We start from the raw sequence: 17015 nt of genomic DNA on the forward strand, positions 1-17015 counted from the left end.
TGCTTATTTTTAAATCAACTCTTGGGGTTTTCATTCCTCAGTATTGGATACTATTGAAGGCAGGAGCTAAGAATTACCTGAATTACGGAAATTATTGTTCCAGTGCCTTCATACTCCACATTTGGTCTCTTTATCCTCTCTGTCGCAGGTAACTATCTTACACCCAGAGCAAGAAAAGTAAATTCATTTGGCTGTCCCATATCTCTAAGGAACCTGATGCATGAGTGGACTAGAGAAGAGACAGAGAGAAAAACTCCAAAGACCTACAGACCATCTGGCTGGCAGGGTGAGTAAATGTCCTGTCATCTCAGTCACGTGTTGTCAGATATACAATGAGAGCCTGCTTTGGGCATTGCCTCAGGAACTATCTATCCAGTAGTTGTTGGGAAAAAGAGAATCAAAATGTGTTATGTTTCCAGGACTCTGACATTGGTGCCTCACATGCATTCAGAAGTACTAAGCCAAACACCTCCTATAGTTTCAGTTTAAGCACTGAAAGTGGATTTAATAGGCAGGCAGTTCTATATAGGGAGGAGGGGGTTAATGCCTGCTGTGCTATCAAAGCCATTTTCAAATGTGGTAGGTGAAACAGAAAAATATATTACTGAATCAGTCCAAACTCCTCATGATTCATAAAGAGATTCAAAAAATAAAAGAAAGGAAGAAAACTAATTTTTCCCAGTGCTGACTGTACTTAGATTGCCATGGATGTGGGCCTGTGTTCCCTGCTTCTCATAAGCAACTTCTTCTTGTTTACAAAACACAATAAAAACAAACAAAAAATTACCAAGCAGAGAAACAAACATGCAGTAGCCTTATGTAATAGTCAGAACCTAATTAAATGATCCCCTTTTCTTTCTGGCTTTGCCTTTTCCAAAAGGTGGTAGAAGCAGAGACTGTAGCAGGTTCTGGAGCATTCCTCCAGTTCACAGCAGTGAGTCAGGGGTTCTGTCAAGTACCAACAACCAACTTAAGGGAATCAAGATCCACATGTACAGAGGATGATTTATTTTTCAAAAGGATGATGCAAATAGAAATAGACAAACGTGGAAGAGAATATGACCTGAAGATTACCTCAGAGTTCTCTGTCTGGTGGTTTTTGTCTCCACAAAAGACATCATAAAAATGTTGCCCTCCTCCATTGGAGTAGCTGATGCTTCTCCACTGTATTTGGTCCTGCACATTTCTGCACCTTAAACACTGGCCAGGCCCCCTGTGCTCCTGTCCCCTCTGCTGGGGTGAAAATCATGAGTACAGCAAACCCATCTTCCCTGCAATCCAGGCCCAGTCTAAATTTGTTCTTAGAGAGGAAAAAAGCAGCTGAATTACAGTTTTGGCTGTGTGAAGATCCACCCTGGCTAGGAACCATAAGACAATTTACCAAAGCCTACAACATGATAAAACAAAATAAAAGGCACTCGAGGGTTTTTCCTTCAACTCCAACTGCTCTCTTATAGGAGAAGCAAAACCTAGCAGTACAACAGTGCCTTTACAATTCATATTAGGTGATGTGTTCAGTATATTGGGCTGGTTTTCTTAGCATATAAGCAATATTCTGACTTTGGTGAAAGTCTGCACTTTCTGACTCCACATTCCTTGAAGGCATCTGTCTAAATGCAAAGGTTGTCTTATGACTTTGCCTTATGTTCCAGTTAGAAGAAGGATATTTTTGCTATTTTCGCATTTTGTTGTGCTTTGGGTTACCTTGTTTTTAGTAAGTACTCCTCTGTGTGCTAGAAGATGACTTTGGTGTGCAGAATTTTTACAGAAATCAGGTAATTCCCTTGGCCATTCTGAACCCAACAGCAACAACCAGCCCTGCTCTCTGTTTCTGGGCTCTGAAATCCATAGGAAAAGGTGTTCAGATGCTGATGAGACACTTTCCTGCTCTAGCAGCTGCTTCTTGCCTCCTTGTGGAAAAGGCAGTGGAGCAGATACAGCCTGGGGGCACAGGTTTGTCCACACTTCTCAAATAACAGTGTCTTCCACAATGTTATTACACTCTCTTGTTTTAATACAGTATCTTGCTTTTTAAGCAAACACTTACTTGCCCCTTAATTGTCTTTATTTTATATCATATCTGTGCAATAGAGATGGGTTTGATGTATTTTGACACTGTGATGTCATTAAATGAGGGCCAGTGTGACTGAGAGCAATAAAGGCTTTCAGTAAGATGTAAGCATAGCTGAAGATACAAGTTAGTATATTTTTTTAGTCTTTACACCATTTCTATTTGCATTGTTTTTGCAGTTCACACATAAAATCAGTCTCAAATTCAAATCTTGTTGAAGCTTCATGAACATTACTTCAAGAAAATAAGACGTTGGCAAATGATTAAATGTGTAATTAGAGGTTTCACATTTAATCTTGTCACTGTAGTGATTTATGGTTTATTATTTTGTCTAAGTAATGCACTTCTTTTCTAGTGTTTATTCTTCCCTTCATTGTTGTTAGTGTCTGTATTATTACAGTAAGGAAATTTGTCACAAGGACAATACTTTTCTTCTCAGCTGCAAGATATAGAAGAGAGTTAAATCAAAACATAGAAGATGCAATACATTTCCCACTGCAGTTGGTGGGAGAATTGTGACGTGTTTACATAGTTGGGCCAGCAATGCTTTAGTGGTGAGAACAAAGGGCAGGATGTAGCCTCTGTGCTTCTCTGCTGTCATATTTAGGGCTGAAACAGGTGTCTTCAGTAGCCAGTCCCAGGAAGGCTCAATAAAGACATGGAGCTGGGACACACAATCTCCCTCTGTAGTGCATGCCAGAATTGGGTGGAAACCTGCAAACGCAGCAGAAAGAGCCTTGAAATAGCCCTTAGCAAAGGCTGACCAGAGTCCAGTGCCTACAGGCTGTGGAGTCCGGGCTCTTCTCCAGAGGTAGGTCCCCATAGCAGGATTTTTTTAAAAAGGACTCATCAGGATTTGTGCTCACCACAGCTGCCCAACAGATATGTGGGACCTTGTTGCTTGTGTGAAACTGATGGCTCTTCCCTCCCTTTCCAAGTTGCCCAGCCATTGGGCTGTGCTATCCTCTCTCTCCTTTCTTCCAGCTGCATGAAATTTGCAACTTCACTCTGGCAGGGCTGTAGTATGTCTAGTAAAACAGTCCCAGATCCTGTTTTCCAAAAGAGCTTGTAGTTCTGCTGGAAAAGCAGTGTCTACACTGCCTGAAGGTGGAAAGAGCCTGGAAATGGGATTCCTCACACTCAAGTGAGTGCTCAAAGTTATGCTTGTGTATTACAGGATACTACTTCTTCCAGCTGCACCATAGAAAGTAAGCCAGACCTGAGATTTTGAGACTTAGGTGTTGTTTCAGGCTCACAAAGGCTCTTGAACTTGGAACATCTTGTTGCTGAGGTGGAACTTCAAAGATAGAGTGAGAATTGAATTTTTTGGTGGCAGTTTTCATATGTAGATGTGTAAATTTTTATGTGCTCCTAACTTCCTTATGATCAAGGACCTACTTAAGAAAATAAGTTTTATTCTCTTACCAATATATGGTACTAAGAATCTCATCTTACAGTAACTTCACACAAGTGCTTTTTCCAGACTATTGCAGGATGAAATGACTTAGATTTTATTTCTGGTTGGGAGTTTGAGTTCACATTCATGTTAACTTCACCTAGTACTGTTAACGTGAGCAGAAAAAAATATGTTGACATCTTCATGTTTTAACCTAACTATGACCTATAGATGCACTTCACAGTAATGTTTAACACAGTTTAATTATGCTCTGTTGAAAGTATTGTATTTTACATTCTCCCTACCATTTTTTAATTTTATTGTGTTTCTTCCTATTCTTTGTCTCATTGAAAACACAGGGGCCATTTCTTTTAATGCTCTGCAATGATTACAGTAGAAACTTTTAAGAGATCTTTACAAAATTGTAGCTGAATAAAAAGTGTAAAAATAATTTTTCTTGAGAAATGGTTATGTAAAAAAGAACTTCTGTTTTGTCTTTTGTTTTTAGTGTGTCTCTTTGTCTTTTGAGCAAATTTTTCATTGCCATAACATTTTTCAGCTCTTATTGTTTCTTTTACATTGCTGTTTGCTTGTTTGGGTTTTTGGTTTTGGTTTGGGTTTGGGTTTTGGTTTGGGGGTTGGGTTTTGTTTGTTTGGTTGGTTTGTTTTGTTTTTAAGGTAGGTAAACAGTGAGAAAATGCTGTTCCAGGAAGTTATAAGAAGCCATAACTCCAGTACGACCTTTCTTAATATTTTTTGAGGCTGATATTGATGTCTTTTGAGCAGATCCGTGTTTGTTTTAGGAAAGGAGTTGTTCACATTAAACTTGTGATTTTTCCCTGAGTTATAATAGCTAGTTTGAGATCTGGCAATCCACATGAGAAGTTCCTGTTGCTCTACTCAATCACCAGACCTTTAATTGGCTGTTTGGCATTTTTCCCTGCTATTGCAGTCCCCATTTGAATCAGACCTCACTCAAAATTTCATTACAGCTTTCGTCATATCTTACTTAATTAGTGATTGGTTATTATCTCCTCTTCAGAATTATCATTAAATATGTTCAATAAATCTAGGCCTAAAGAAGTACTGTCTTGTACCATCTTATGCTCATGATACAGAACTGGGGGGTGTGGCAGATATACCTGAGGGCTGTGCTGCCATTCAGCAGGACCTTCAAAGGCTGGAGAGTTGGGGAGAGACAAACCTGATGAGGTTCAGCAAGGGCCAGTGCAGGGTTCTGCACCTGGGGAGGAATAACCCCAAGTCCCAGCACAGGCTGGGGTGTGACCCACTGGAGAGCAGCTCTGCAGAGAAGGACCTGGGAATCTTGCTGGATGACAAGTTGGCCGTGAGCCAGCAGTGCCCTTGTAGCCCGGAGGGCCTGTGGGATCCTGGGCTTTGGGAAGAGTGTGGCCAGCAGGTCAAAAGAGGTGATCCTGCCCCTCTAGCTGGCCCTAGTGAGGCACATCTGGAGTGCTGTGACAAGTTCTGGGCTACTCAGCACAAGAAAGACAAGGAGGTGATGGAGAGGGTCCAGTGAAGGTCACAAAGATGATTTGGGGTCTGGAGCATCTCTCTAATGAGGTGAGACTGATGGAGCTGGGGATGTTTAGTCTAGAAAAGAAAAGACTGGGAGAGGATCTTATCAGTGCATATAAATATCTTAAAGGCGGGTGTCAAGAGGGTGATGCCAGCCTCTTTTCAGTGGTTCCCAGTGACAGGATGAGGAGCAATGGCCATAAATAAAATCACAAGAAGATCCACCTCAGCATGAGGAAGAACTTTACAATTGAGGGTGTCAGAGCATCCTCTGCCCAGAGAATAGCCTGGTCATGGAGGTTGTGAAGTCTCTCTCTCTGGTGATATTCCAAACCCACCTGAATGCATTCCTGTGTAACCTGATTTAGGTGACCCTGCCTTGGCAGGGGGGTTGCACTGGATGATCTCGAAAGGTCCCTTCCAACTTTAACAATTCTGTGATTCTGTGGTTCACATCTTTCTGGTATTTAAAGTCTCTTGATGTAATTCATTTTATGAGTACAAATAAATAAGTGTGGTATTAGCTACCCCTTATGATGCTTGAGATTTCTAGTCTTGCACTGTGAAGCAGAGGTAGAGGTCACCCCACAGCAAGGTGGATGGTCCTGGTGGCTTCAGTGGGTTTTTAGCTTTGCATGAGTCACAGTTTAAAGATTTCAGGACTTGCCTTCCTTATGAGAAGCTTCCAGAAAAGCATTGCTATGGGATACCATCCATAATATTTAGCTCCATGCTTAGGAGTGAATAATTTATATTTTGGAACCCTCATATACATGCATATTTTCACACCACTATTTGTTTGGTTTTTTCATTTTTAGACAAATCCCTGCTTTTCACAGCAGATTGAACTGCTTTTGCTTCTTCTGAGCCATAGAAATCTAGTGTGTAAATTCATTTGAGCTTGAGGATTACTACCCTTTTAGTATTTTTGATCAAAAGTGTTAGCAAGACCCTTGGGGCAAAATCCTTACGGGAATGAAATAGCATAGGCTATTTGAAGTCAACTGGTTGAGCCATTCCAATATACAGTAGAAAGGAAATTGGCCTCTGGTCCTTATGCCAGTGGAATGAACTGGAGCTTTTACACACAGTACTAGCATATAAAAGAGTAAAAAATTTAGAGGCAGAGTATGTTTTCTGCTCTCTGCCTGACTCAGTATTAGAATCACAGAACCATTAATGTTGGAAAAGACATTTGAGGTCATTAAATCCAGCCATTAACCCAGCACTGCCAAGTCCACCACTTAACCATGTCCCTCAGTGCCACATCTACATGTCTTTTAAATACCTCCAATGATGGTGACTTCCCTGGGCAACTTACACCAGTGTTTTCAGTGAAAAAGTGTTCCTAGTGTGCATTGTAAACCTCCCCTGCTATATTCTTTATAAAGTGGTTGGATGGTCTATAACATAATCCCACCAGGATATCTGCTCTGTTGGCCTTCCCTCTAAACACTCATAAACATTCAACCCATCATAAAGCTCCAGACAGTCAAAACACTTCCTGTAATACATGACTACCCCAACAACCTCTCCTTCCTTGCCTATCCCTTCTTAGGAGTTTATAGCCATATTGCTTGGACTCCCTAGATGCTACAGTGGTATATATGTCATATTTAAACTTCAGAGCTAGAACAGATATTTTCATCGACTAGGAAATACTGTGTGAAGCTTGAGGCCTGTAATGTAGACGCAAAAGAGTACAGCTGAGATCCCTGAAAATGCAAGTTCAAAACAAACTTTGTAGCTCAGATTGAAGTCCTGTTTAAGTGAAATCATCTTTTTTTATTCTCATTGTACATATTTTTGCATTTTTAGCATGGAAGCGTTATGTTATATTACAGACGTTCCTTCAGAAAACTTGGGCAAAAACTGCTTCCTCTAGGTCACAAGGAAGAATGGCCACAAGGGAAATGGTGCTTGCTTTCTAAAATGCATATATTCTGTTGTGCATTGCTGAGTAGCAGGGGCAAGCAGTTAGGAAGAGCTGATTCACTGAGATGTTTATGTAGAGGAGAGTTAGCATTGTGAAGTGAATTAATGTGAAAATTTTTATTGCTTACTTGTTTCCAGGCTGGATTTCTCCATCACAAGAACCTCAAGGCATAAAAGCCTCAGGGCCCAAAGCAGACAGTTTTTCTGAGAGGGGATCATCACTTTTTTGATCACTGAGTTCTTTAGGAACTTTGATAGGTACCACATAAAGCTTCTGAATGGAGCAGAGCATGTGCAATTTGACTGGATAGGCAGAGACATGCAGGGAGCTGGGCTGCTGCCCTACACCTCTGACATGGCATCAGGCAGACCTGGTCCCAGGGTGAAATATTCACAGCTGGTTTCTTCCATTTCAAGCTCAAGACAACAATTCAAAAAACTGAAGCTGTTACTCTGGTTTGCTCCTCTTCTACTGTTCTGTACCCAGATGATATAATTTATATTATTATACATATATAACAAATATATAGCATATACTTGCTACAAAGGAATAAAATGCCATTCCCAAGAACTGTTATAGTCAGACTGTCCTGGAATTCATAGCATGGACCAAATTTTTTGTAGTATTATAACATATCAAGGCTGACAACTTTTAGCAGAATGGGATGCACTCAGAGAGCAAAGTGATGTTAACTTTAACAATTGTGTGAAGTACCTTGAAACTCACGCCCAGATTTTCAATAAAAAACCCTATTAAAAGTATTGTAAACTTCACAAATATTGTAGAGTTAATCTGGACTTGGAGAGGAAGCCCAAGTGTACTGGAATTTACCAAAAAGGTCACAGACCTTTTGATGTAACAGAAAGGCAACATTTCTCTTTCTAACCACCTAATCCATACAAGAGAAGACTAAATTTATTTCCCACAAACCAGTAACAGCTACTTCTTTTTGCTTACCTCCATTGCATCTACTTTGATGAAATAATTGTACTCACTCCTGCTAAAATATTAGCATGAAATAATTAATATTTGCATTTAAAGTAGTGTGTGCGTGAGCTTTGTAGTTAATACTGTGTTAGGGCAGAAAATGTGATTTCATTCACTGGTTTTGGCAGCCCAATGTGGTGTATAGAACAGAAGTTTATTAAGTTGCTCTTCCAATTGTAAGCAACAAAAATGCTTCTGCTTTGCAAGACATATAGCAAACTTGGGGTACCATTATTTAATATCTTTTGAAGATTGACAGCAAGGTAGCAATTTCTCTATTATATTTTTAAGTTTTAATATGTATAATAATTCTTTTAGGGTGTGTGAACTGAGACTCAGAAGGATGGCAGCTTTTTGGTGAGGCTCATTCATTTTTTCCTGTTAGACACTTTTTTGGAGTGGAAGGTGGGAAGTAGGTAGGGTAAATGGAATTGCCTATGGAATTTTTGAGGCTGAATGAAAGAAAAGTACTTCTGGTGAACTTCATAGGAGAATGACTGGTTTTCTCACTTGTGTGATTGCCTGTGGCTGTTGTATTTAAGAGGCAGTAAAACTTATCGACAAGCAAAAATAGCATTTGGAGCAATAAAGATCAGAGGTTAATGAAAATGAGAAGCAACTAAAGTAAATGAGGAAAGCCAGTGGGAAAGGCCAGAGTGACTGAAGCAATATCCAAGTGAAAAAAATAAATCTGGGAGATCGCAGAAAGAAAATTGATATGAGGGGACTGATAACTTTTGTTCCCACAATCTTTGGCATTTATTCACTCTTTTGTCTTTATACACATAAACAAGCCTCCCACCAGCCTGTGTCTCAGTGTATCTGACTACACTTAATACATTAAATTTTTCTCCATGCTTATCAAAACTTTTTTGAGAAAAATATTCTAAATTTAAACCTAAAGTAACTTAAATAATTTTTATTAAAATGGACAGCTCCTTAAATAAGCAAATGAAAAAATGAATCTATATCTTCAGTGTTCCCCAGCCTTTTGGCTTTCTTTTTCCTCAAGCAACCCGGGACTAACCTGGGAGATCTTACTGACTTTAAATGCATTAAATATATTGATCTTTAGAAAGCTTTGGCGCCAGGCTGTCTGTAGCCTGTGTCATACTGTCAGAAAGGAAATGCTCCTGATTTTGTCTACAGAAAAAGCCAAAATGAAAAACATTATACTAGGTTCAGATTACTGTGAGAGCTGGTGAGGCCAGGGGAATTGGCTAATAGCAGCTGTATTGCAGTTAGGGGGGAAGACCTTAGCTAAGAGCAGCAATGATTCTTTTTAGCATCTCAGAAAACATTAAGTGTGCAATTTTTGAAAAATCATTCTTTCAGAAATAACCTATGTATTCACTGTATACCTACTCACCAGAGTCAGCAACATTTTGGAGGGGATACTTTCCATATCCTTTCCTATTTATAACATCATATTCTTTCTTCATAATGAGAGTCACTTGGTGTCAGTACAGTCTTCTTTGAGTTGTGGACTAGTTTCAAGCTGTGAGTGGATCATATAAAGCCACTCCTATTCATCTTTTCTATTTTGGTAAGTTGCTTGGGTTCAGTGATTTGGCCCCAGGAGCCGCTTAGTGAGAGGTTAGTTATCCAAACACCCCCCCCCTGCAATTACAACTCACACAAACCATCCACCACCATCTTCTTACAGGAGCACTGAAGGCTTCACCTACAACATGGGCTGAATCACTGCTGCTTTCTGTCATAGAGTTTAGCTAAAAGTAATGTGATTTTTTTTGGTCAGTGAAATCGATCTGGGTTCACCCAAAATAGTTAAAGTAATATGACTGCTGTCCTGAGTCACTTCCTACTCCATTGAATAATGACTTTTCCCATCAGCAATTGCCCGAAGAAAGTTGTCCTTTAGTCAAATGGGAAGTGTAAACACCTTTAGCTGCACTGCAGAAACACATCCCCTTGGTGGTGGTATCCACCACCTTAATGCCACACAAAACTCCTATTCCCACCAGCAGCCATCCACAATCCCCTGGTCCCTTCAAATTCATGTCTTCCCCACCAGACCATAGCTGAGATATTTTCTGCATTTTGTCATACAGAAGAACATCTTCTACCCCTCTTACCATCAACCCTTGCGTGTGCATCTCCCTGTGCAGGTTTCATGCAGCTACAGGCACCTGAAGTCTATGCCTCTTCCCTCCTGAACATAGTGTAGAGCAGTGCAGGGAGTTCCAAGAGGAGTGGCAGTGGCATGGCAGCCCTCTCCCGAGTTAACCACATGGGATCTGAAGATTAGGCGTGCTTCTGGGTGCTGTCTGCTCTTCAGATATGGGAGTAGGTTTGAGGTTTGTGGGGTTTAAAAAAAAAAAAGTTGCTGTATGAACATTCATACTTTTTTTTTCTAAAATATTTTCATATTACTACTCTTATAGTAGCCCAGACCTCAGTGTAGAGATTGCAGCTGGTTTATATTTTTATTTTACTTAGGTAACATATACTCTTATATAGTATACAGTCTTGCTTAGAAAATTTCCTTAGGGATCCATTTCTCTGAATGTCAGCGCCACCTTCACAGGTGCTGCTGCTTTGCTTTCATTAATTCTGATACTTGATTATCCTCCCAAAGAGGAGAAGAACCTTCCTGTATGGCCCAGGTGAAATAACTCTTCTCATTACAGCCAGTTCTTACCTGGTGCCTGCCAGGCAGCACTGAGGTTTTTTATGCTGTGTTGCTCTGCTAAAGTAAGGTAAGCAAACTCTTCTGCTAATGTAAATCTGCATTGCAAAGGAAAGTAGTGTGTGTTTCCTAGATTATATCTGATTGCTAGTTATGGTGAGTAAATATAATAATGTGTAGTTTCCTAAAGGAAGTGTTTTACCAGAGTTGTCTGTGTTGTCCTTCAGCTTTGAAATGAGGTATCATATAGTGCATTAGTAAGGGTAGTGCTGGGATGTATTTATGTTATTTTCTGTTGTGTGGATGTATAACATTCTTTCTGCGTTAAATGAAGGAAGAGGGATTGGAAGCTGTCTTTTTCATTTTTTTCTATTAGGACAGAGGTGATTTAATTGCAGAAAACAAGTCTGCTTAGTCTCCCTGGCACTAATGGCTTAGGGTAAGGAGAAGGCAGAAGGGGTTGAGATGGGGAAAGAAGAGGAGAGATTTGAAGTTGTTTAAGAATTACTTGAATGTTGGAGTCCTGGATGCTGTCTCATCTCTGATCAGCTTGGCCTCTGCTCTTTAGTAGAAACTCAAATTAGGAGCATAGGATTGCAAGGGACCTCCTAAGTAATCCTGCCTTTGCTCTTGCCAATACAGCTGCTGTAATATGCAAATCTCTGAGAAGGTGGTTATGGTATATCTTCAGTTTAACAGGGTTCTTTGCCCTTTTATAGGCTGGCTATTCTGTAGTTGAGTTTCTGTGAAAATTCCTTCTAATTTTTTTTTTTTTTTACTAAGGCAAGTTGAAAGACAGTTTATTCATATTTATTTTACTGCTGATATTGCCTTTTATCTTAAATGGTTTTGCCTCTTTGTTGCATGTGGAACTTCCTGAGGTTTTATTTTTGTGAGAGTTGACAAACTAAGGTCTTTGAAATGTGTCTTTTCAGGTAAGTGAGGTGAAGAGGTAAATTTTGTTGCTTGGCAATTTCAATTAGGTGTTCTGTCTACTTTCTTCATTTGTTAAATTGTTCTTGTTTTAGGCTGTGTAAAACTGTTACCACTCAGCATTTCAAAATTACTTTTCCAAGAGTTTATACAGTATTGATGCTTCCTAATATAAAAACATTTATTGGTACATCTTGGGCTCTCCTATGGAGACAGAGCTTATTAGACTTGTAGACTTGAGCTTGCAGACTTCTTGAGTAAGGGGAGAGTAATCTTTCTTCCTGCATCCATGTTGGAAGAGGCCACCTTGGGCTGTCTGTATTGTCACTAGAGAGAAACAGACCTATTTTAGTCATCCAATTTCAGATAAAAGGAATTGCACCCTAAATCTCAGAACCATTGAAGCCTAAGGTGACTTGCACTGATGAATTTCTGTATTTTATTAGGATAATCTTAATTCTTCTGAATGGTAGATTAGCTCCTGGTTTATAGTGGTAATTCATGTTGATTTCTATGGCTGCATGGGAACCCACTAGAATACAATCTTACTACATCTTAGGTCCTAATTTATGACAGACAAAAGCTAAGACCTGTTTGTACTAAATTGACTTATTTTCTATATATTTCTGAATCAGTGGCTTTGGAGGGCTCATTCTGGCTGAATCTTGCAAAAGGTAAAGAACTTTGAACTTCCTCTAAGACTTGAAGGTGGGAGTTCAATGTTGGCAAAACAAGAGTCTCCCAAAAATTTGTTTGTTTTTTTGGTTTTTTTTAATGACATCTATTAGATGTCAGACAGGGCAGTGGGACTTGGCTGCTGTCAAGGAATAGGGAGGTAGACAAAGGACCCCAGACAGCATAAAACCTTCTTTTTAATTATTTTTGTAGAAAAATGGTTTCTTTTATCTTACCTACTAGATAATACTCAAGTCATAATTTTGAGGACTTAGAGCAGCTCAAGAATTTTCAAGCTTGGTCAGTGCAATGCAGACCTTGAAAAAAGTACAAAGGTGTTCAAAAAAAGTACAAAGGTGTTCAAAATGCTTGAAGCCTGGTTTTCAATCTTGCACTGAAACCAAGGATAAGCTTGGACTTGTATCGATTTAATGTTCTCCATCAATCTTTTTTCTAAGGAGGCAACAATGTCTGTAAAATCTTACTGAATGACAGTTACTCAGAATTATTTGTAACAGCCTGTTTGGAAATTCTTCAGAGCTGTCTGCAAGCCTTGTAAGCACTATATCAGGGAAGATGCTCAAAGCTAGTTCAAAGCTATGAAAAGTGCCTTCTCCAACACGTGTCCTGGTAGTCAGTGGTGATTGTAAGACCTAATGAGTCTACTTGTACTTTAAAATTTGTCTAGCCTGCCACTCATCCCCTGCCCAAAGTGGGATTCCTCACCCAGAGGAATGACTGGTCCTTAATTCAAGAAATATTAGTCTTTCAGGGCTGGAGGGCAATTCAGGCTAGGATGCACTTTTCACTTTGCTGGAGAAAGGGAAAGCATGTTCCTTCGTTTGCAGACTGTCTGTTCAGAGCTGCTCAGATACAGAGAGGGGAGATGAATAAGAGGAGCAAGTGCAGCTGAGACAGCCCAGAGCCTATGGGCCAAGGTGTGACAGACAGTTCTATTCTGTGGTAGGCATGTTCAAAATGCATGGAAATGTTGTTATTGCAATGAAATGTAAAGGGAATGAAATTCCACAGACGATGTTGAAAGATCTCAGGATTAGATATTTTGACTTGCTCACACCATCCCATATAAGTGGAGGTCTCACTAATAGGTTTCTCTGCCAAGGTACAAATGAAGTGTTGTCTTGCCACATTGTAGGTTTTGAAATATTCATTTGTTTATTTTTGAGGCAGAGTTGCACTTTCTGAAATAATAACTTTAATCTAATTTACATCTGCTGATATGATGGCTGAACATCATCTTGATGGTTTAGGAATGGGCAAAACGAACTTTATTACTGAGTCATCCTAAACCACAAGTAACTCTGCCATTTGACTCGGCATGCAAGGGCTTTGCTGTGCAATTGTTTTTGTGGGGTCAGAGCTGATGGATGCCATCCAGTCCGTGCTCCCACTTAGAGGCAGCTGCCAGACCTTTCTCATGTCACTGCTGAATTTCTCTACTTCTTTATCCTTGTTGTTCCCATAGTTGCAGAACTCAGGAATAATTTTTAGGGTGGTGTGGTTCGTATAATACTATGTTTCTGCTCAATTTGTAGACCCTGTGTAGGATCTTGTTAATTACCATCACCACCTATGCAGTCTAATGATGTTGGACCAAATTCACATGAGTTATTTCACTATCACTTCTTACCACACTTTTCACAGTCATTCTATTGGCAGCTTACTTGAAGACTTTTAAGCCAACTAAAAATGATGAGAGCTCATTTTGTCTTATTTGGCTGTACCTTCATGAAAGCTTTATGGCTTGCTGAAGAGTAACTGTTCAGCAACTGCCAAAGAGAACTGTTTAATTCATTTATAACTTGGACTTGTGGGATTTCAGTGCTATTGTATCTTTTACCTTGAGAATAATATCTGTTGTAATCATGAGTGTTGTAAGGATTGGAGTCTCCCGGGATCATAATGCCGGTGTTATCCATCTCTTTGCCAGTGTTACCCATATTGCAGTCCAAGCACCACTATCTACCCTTCAGAAGACCACCTTTGAGGTTTGTCTTTGATAAAACAGGCCTTGCCCTAAAGTCCTTTTCCAGACCTATAACACTGTGTTAGGAACATACTGGCTTTGTTTTGCTGGATTTTAAACAACTCAGGGAAGGGAAGTTGCCATTATTAGTGAACTTGTTTGGTGTATTTTAAAACTAGCTCTAGTCAGAGCTTTAGACTCTGAGCTAGAGTCATCCTACTCATTGTGAGTCCAACTTATAACTGCTGGTTTGTGTGATGCTGTCTTGAACAGAAAAGGTGAAATACTTCCCTTGCTTTGTGTAGATCAAGCCCTATCAGGTTATTCTGTCATACCCCTTCTCCTATGGTATGACAAAAGGGCCTTCCTTCTCATCCCATGGACAAATATAACAATTTGGGCTTCTTGCTGCATTGGAATCACCACAAATCCTACTCATCAATGTAAAATCACCAGAAGGGAAAAAAATATTTCACACAGCAGATATCTGAAAAAGGGAATTGGATACTATCAAATCTGAAATGCATACTTCAGCATATACTTATTTCTGTTCTATAGTACTGCTTAATTTCAAACTTTTTGGATTTAAACAATTTAAAATACTCTCTGCAGGTTATGTATTTGTAAGTTCAGAATCATGTGTCTGTATACACATATGTAAAAATACAGGCTAGATATGTAAACTGTTACATCTGTTACTTGAAGATCTCCGAAGGCATCCCAAGTCTGACCATGTGAGGTTCTTTCTTTAGTCCTTTAGCAGCTTCCCCACAAACAATGTGCTCTGCTTCTCTCTTGCGGTGTCATTTTCTTACCTTTGAATAGCTGGAAAGGTACTGATACTCCTCAGGCAATACTGAGACAAGAACATTGCAAAAACTAGTGCAGCTATGAAAGAGGAAGGAAGCCAATCCACAGAGTCTTTCTTTTATAAAACAAAAGTAATAATTTCCTACTGAAAGAGATGAGGACAAGGAACTAAGATAGCTACTTCAGGTGTAAAATATTTTGACTACTGAAGCTTTTAAGTTGAAGAGGTTAAGGAGATGTAATAGAAAACCTATTTGCAATAACATCTCCAGATATTTTATGGAGGAGCAGTGTGGATCATTCTGGTTGAGTTCTATGAAATTATTAGATGTTTTGAAAGGTGTAATTTTGTGCTCAAGGAAAACAAACCTTTGGACAGTTCAAAATTAGCTCATGTCAAAAGGGCTATTTTTTGTCCTGAGTCCTATTGATTAAATATAAAAGATGATAGTCAAAGTATTATAACATTACTGAAGCATTTCAGCTTTTATTAAACAGTATGTTTGGCAGAATATTTATTGCACAATTTCTACCCAGATCCTTGTGGTCATAAGATGAACTGTCTAATATGAGATAGCTGTTGCTAACAGTATAGGCTGATTAGACTACATGCTACTTAGATTATTTTGATTGATTTACAAATGTAAATAACTATTAATCCCTGTTTTTAATACATATATAAAAATACTTATTCTTTGAAGTGTTAGTTTGTATATCAAAGGTAATTTAACTTTTAAACTGATTTAGTATTCATAAACTGTACATCAGTTGAGAACAATATGACTCCCTTGCTGAAAAGGTTCATTAAGTATTAATAAGAAAAATACATTCTAAAAGTCTAATATCAAAGTAAAAGATAAGGTCTGGGTTATTTGTAGTACATGAAACTGCCATGTGTACTCTCAATTTTCTGAGGGATCACCACATGGGAGACTACTTACTAAATTGTGGTATGACTGTTGTTTTACACTTCCTTCCTATTTGTTGTCAAGGGTTTTTTAATCTCCTCAAGATGAACTGGAGTATGCGACCTACCTATGAAAACTTCCAAACAAGAATAGTGCTTCCTCACTAAAATATATATCTGCTACTTGCTTGTTATTATAAAGGCATCTCAAGTTTGAAAATGTTAAATGCAGATTTTAGCAGAGTAAATGTACAAGATTTTTGCCAGAATCTTGATGTCATTTAATCCCAGCTGTCAACTAAGCCCCACCCAGCCACTCACTAGTCCTCAGTGGGATGGGGGAGAGAATTTACAAGACAAAAAACAGACCTCACTTCAAACTTCTAAAGGCTGATGCAGCATAGTATATATACGTGGATTTTTTGAGCCATAGAAGCCCTCAAAATGTGTATTTTTTGCTTTTAGTACAGGTAAAAGGAGTTTTCTGGAGTTTCACAACCTGCATATGTCCTTGCCTAGATCAGTCAAAGCCATACCTGCACAAACAAAAGCTGTAATATTTTTCTGTTCCTTTGGAAGACCCGTGACCCACACTTAGGAGCTGGAGTTTGCATTTTTCTGTCAGTTCACAAGAAATGTTGATATCTTTAGAATGTATGTACCAGGCAGTGGGAAGTTAGCACCTGGCTCTCACTACATTAAATACAGCATGCCACTGTTAATGTAAAAAACTTTTCCAACAATTCCAGGTCTTTGTGATCCTAGAGACTGTGTGAGTTTTGGTTCATATGTGTTGTTGCATGGAAAATCCCTCTATGTTGTGTGGTCTGGTCCCATACTAGTTTTTAATTTCAAAACTTGACTTTTAGAAATGCCTCTTAAACGACAGTCTCTGCTGAACAGAAATAGATTCACATTGCTTTGCTAGGAGAAACATTGATAACTCTGCTTCATTGCAGAACCTGGAGCCACCTTTTGCTCTTAGAACTGGAAATGTAAATCTCTTTCAGCTACTAAGGATGCCTTTGTTTCATGTTTGCACATGATCAAATATTGTGGGGTCTGTGATTAGGATGTCTAAATGTTGTGGTATATAAACAAAAATCATTTTGAGTGGAAATTTC

General features: G+C 39.1%; 1 protein-coding gene across 1 annotated transcript in view; it reads left to right on the forward strand.

Annotated features, from left to right (window-relative positions):
- The window catches only part of LOC119698151 (poly(rC)-binding protein 3-like), a 507654-nt gene that overhangs the window by 113790 nt on the left and 376849 nt on the right, over positions 1-17015 (forward strand). Inside the window, exon 2 of the mRNA XM_038129760.1 lies at positions 149-286. The gene's annotated coding sequence lies outside the window, so the exon portion shown is untranslated. The remainder of the gene's footprint in view (positions 1-148; positions 287-17015) is intronic.

This window comes from Motacilla alba, chromosome 2 (assembly GCF_015832195.1).
Source record: "Motacilla alba alba isolate MOTALB_02 chromosome 2, Motacilla_alba_V1.0_pri, whole genome shotgun sequence".
NCBI classification, from domain to species: domain Eukaryota; kingdom Metazoa; phylum Chordata; class Aves; order Passeriformes; family Motacillidae; genus Motacilla; species Motacilla alba.